The following is a 4,606-nucleotide window of genomic DNA, read 5'->3' on the forward strand; positions in this document are numbered from 1 at the left end:
CTCTGTTTAATGATTTGTGGCATGCCGCTACACACATCTGTGATATGCAAATGTGAAGCTATCTAAAACCATGTTAGGAAATACTTTCAATCTTTCTGAACCTAAATGCATGTACCTCATATCGCATAATATCTGTCAAGGCATTCAAGCATTCCCTGGTTTGCCGCTGAATAGTAACAAGAGGCAGTGTTATGGTGCCAATAACTGATAACAAGCAACAGGTGTGACAGGTGGATTGTGTACTGACTACAACCAGCCATAGTTTCAGTGGAGTCTTTATAGACGGCTCACCTCATCTCCATTATTTGATTTGAAGATTTGTGTGTGTGTGTGTGTGTGTGTGTGTGTGTGTGTGTGTGTGTGTGTGTGTGTGTGTGTGTGTGTGTGTGTGTGTGTGTGTGTGTGTGTGTGTGTGTGTGTGTGTGTGTGTGTGTGTGTGTGTGTGTGTGTGTGTGTGGTTGGTCACAAGTACAGTTTCGATCATCATGCTTGGTATTGAACACCAGTCCGTCTGTACAGAATGTGAAGTGAATTCCTCTTTGGGCACCAGTATCTATCTATCTGTCATTGTTTGTTGACAAACCAGGGTACTACCCTGACAATGCAGGAAGTAATGACATCTGAACCAGCACTAGGATTATTCCAGTTGACCTAATTTCAATCCTGTTTGATATGTCTGACTTCAGACAAAATAGTACTAGGTGTGCTGTTCCTGCCAAAGTGTATGCTGAACAGCGAGCTAAACTCCACTTCCCATAACAATAATGACAGAATCGTGACGTTGGACTTGTTCTTTTTACTGAAGATTCCTCATCATTACAGGTCATGGAGTAAAAACTGGAAACAAAAGTAACATACAATGTATCATGAGATGTTGTCCTGTTCTATTTACAGTGGCTTGTAAATACAATCATTTTTTTAATACAAAATAACCATTAACTGACATTTTAACATTAACTTATTGTCTTAGTTAAGCATACATGAAATTACCACAACAACATGAAATGATAGCTTCCACATGAACTCTAACTTACAGCATTGCCTCCTGGGGAAGGTATGTTGAAGGTAAGATGAAAAACATCCGAATTGGACACAGCAATGGAGAACATGCACTCTCTGCTGCTACTGACATAAAAATGCTGTTTGCTGGCTCACACAGCTGTTCTGTATCCAGTGCAATTAGCTAAACTCACACACCTGCTAGTGATGGGCATATCAATACTTGTATCGATATATCGATCGATTGTCTGAATATCGTTTAGTATCGATACTTTAAAAAAAAATATCGATACTTTTTTAATGGACTTCCGGTTCCGTTTTACGACCATTTCCGGTTCCGCATTGGTACTTCCGTTTCCGGTTTATGACCATTTCCGGTCCCATTTCCGGTTTGTTTCTGTTTCCGGTTTCGGTATCGGTATCGGAAAATTGGCCCCAAAAATATCGGTATCGTATCGACTTGAAGAAATGTGGTATCGGCCCATCACTAACACCTGCCTTAACTAACGACCTCTTCTCATCAAGAGGACCTAAAGTCACAGTGGCCTCTTCTTGTCAAGAGGGCCTTTCAATATAAGGGTACTTTTGTCTTTCAAAATAAAGCCATTCTAAGCAACATAACGGCAAACAATAAAAATCACATTATAAGACAAGACACTCCCCGCTTGACCTTTATGAGGTCACCATCTTATCTTTTACACTGCGGGTTCTGAATATGAGTCCTCTGTAGGTAGAAGCAGAACTATGACTAGTCTACAAAAAGTCTTTGCACAACCTCGGTCCATAGTCTTCATTTCCACATTGCGTAATCTTTCCTGAATTTGCCTCCACTGTTTTGGTGTAGACATCCTTGTCTGTGAAGTCTCCTTGAGGGCGTGAGACTACAGCCTTCTTGCTGAACCTGAATAGACTGTCATGCGACTCCCCGCCATGACAGGTTTTCTCGTTAACGTGCATGAAGCACTGGCCCGGGATGCATGGCTGTTACGTGAAAGCCGCTGTCACATTCCTCACACTTTACTGCATTTTTGCAGTCCTTTGCTAGATGAGAGGCCGAGGACACACATTTGAAACATATTCCTTTTTCCATGAGAAAGGCCTTCCTGTCCGAGAGTGTTTTATCTCTGAATGTCCTGCACTTCCTCAGTGGATGTGGAAGGTCGTGGATTGGGCATGTTATACGTGGATCATTGTCGCTTTTCACAAGGTTGTTTGCATCAGTTTCTGCTGTGGAGACATCGGTCTGGTGAACCGTGATTGGATAGCTGGAGCCTTGACTTTTAAAGGTAGGTCTGTCTGTTTTTGCAGGTGCAGTGTCACTGCTGGAAAGAAAAAAGCTTGGGTCGTTACGCTTTCGTGCTTCGTAACAGACAAACCCGGCAAAATACTGAAATGGAGGGTAACAGCCGCCGTTTTCCTCCTTCCATTTGGAGCCGGTAGACATCCATTTTTCTTGGAGCCCGTAAGGTAGCTTCTCGACAATGGGGTTTATGCCCCGTGGAGTGTCCAAATATGACAGCCCCCTGAGGTATCCGTGCTCATTTGCACCCTGGAGCTCCATGAGCAGATCTCCTAGGTCTTGTAGCTTTTTGTGGTCTTTCGCCGTCACTCGTGGGAAGTTATCCAGGCGCTTGAAAAGAGAGTTCTCCAATATTTCGGGAGCTGCATAACATTCACGGAGTCTTTCCCATGCCTTCTGAAGAGCTGCTGCTGGGTTGTTTACATGCACGGAGCGCATTCGTTTGACATGTTCGCTGGATTCCTTACCAAGCCACCTTGTCATTAAATCCAATTCCTCTGTTGCTGTGAGGCCTAACCCTCTGATAGCGTTGGTGTAGGATGAGTGCCAAGCACGGTAGTTTTCGGGCCTGTCATCGAACTGATATAGGCTTGAGCTCACCAAGTCTCGCCGAGCCAGGAAGTTTGCCAGTGGTTCAGTGGTGGGTGCCTTGGCATTAGCTGCTGGTGTACCTTGGGGGGTGTACGGTAGGGCGGAAGCGTTCAACTTAGAGTAATCCCTGCTTGAATGTCCCTTATAATCATGCTCTCTTTTAGGGGACTTGTATTCCATTTTAACAGGACGTGGTGTGCTTGTATCTTTGATTCGGTGTTCGACTAACACTTGTTTGCTGCCGGATTTAGCGTGCTGTGGTGCGCTATCTCTTGCTGGGCCTTGCTGTGTCGGTGGAGAAACGACAGTTGTGCTTGGCTGTGTCGGAGTATCGGCGTCGACACAGTCTTGCGGTGGAGAATTCGCCTGTGCGGATGGCTGATTACCGGATGAGCTTAATTTTTGTTGAGATTTTACAAACTCACTTGTCCGCTCCATTTTATCCTCTTCTGAGATAGCGTCTAACACCATAGGGTCGTGGAAGACTTTGTCCATCTCCAAAACTATTGCCTCTGCAAAAGCTGCGTCTGCTTCACGCTTGAAAGAGAGCACTCCCATTTCAGCTTCGAGTTTAGCTGTTGCAAATTGTAATTTTGCTTCCATAGCAGCCTTTTCTTTTTGTAATTCTGCTTCCATAGCAGCCTTTTGCTGGTGCATATCTGCTTCCATAGCAGCCTTTTGCTGGTGCATATCTGCTTCCATAGCAGCCTTTTCCATCTTGAGTTCAGCTTCTTGTGTTGCATATTCTGCTCTTACTTTGGCAGCCTCCGCTCTTCCACGGGCGCGTGCAGCTGCACTGGACGATGAGCTTGATGTCCGTAAGCTCCTCCCGCTTGAAGTTGAAGCTGTGTCACTTTTCTTCGATGCATCTCCCTTCGCTTGGCAACACCAGTTGAAGTATGCTTTTTTACTGTGCTGTTCCTGCCAAAGTGTATGCTGAACTTCAGCTCAACAGCGAGCTAAACTCCACTTCCCATAACAATAATGACAGAATCGTGACGTTGGACTTGTTCTTTTTACTGAAGATTCCTCATCATTACAGGTCATGGAGTAAAAACTGGAAACAAAAGTAACATACAATGTATCATGAGATGTTGTCCTGTTCTATTTACAGTGGCTTGTAAATACAATCATTTTTTAATACAAAATAACCATTAACTGCCATTTTTAACATTAACTTATTGTCTTAGTTAAGCATACATGAAATTACCACAACAACATGAAATGATAGCTTCCACATGAACTCTAACTTACAGCATTGCCTCCTGGGGAAGGTATGTTGAAGGTAAGATGAAAAACATCCGAATTGGACACAGCAATGGAGAACATGCACTCTCTGCTGCTACTGACATAAAAATGCTTTTTGCTGGCTCACACAGCTGTTCTGTATCCAGTGCAATTAGCTAAACTCACACACCTGCCTTAACTAACGACCTCTTATCATCAAGAGGACCTAAAGTCACAGTGGCCTCTTCTTGTCAAGAGGGCCTTTCAATATAAGGGTACTTTTGTCTTTCAAAATAAAGCCATTCTAAGCAACATAACGGCAAACAATAAAAATCACATTATAAGATGCCCATGTTCAGTATCCATTTTCAGAACCTGGTTCTGTTTATGCACCATATACTTTGTAGACTTGGATAATCATCATAAAATGTTTTCTACATATTTGGTAGTCACTGCATCATGTGCCAAAGTAAATACCTTGTGTGAACC

Source organism: Gymnoscopelus braueri (assembly GCF_963280865.1).
Source record: "Gymnoscopelus braueri genome assembly, chromosome: 21".
NCBI classification, from domain to species: domain Eukaryota; kingdom Metazoa; phylum Chordata; class Actinopteri; order Myctophiformes; family Myctophidae; genus Gymnoscopelus; species Gymnoscopelus braueri.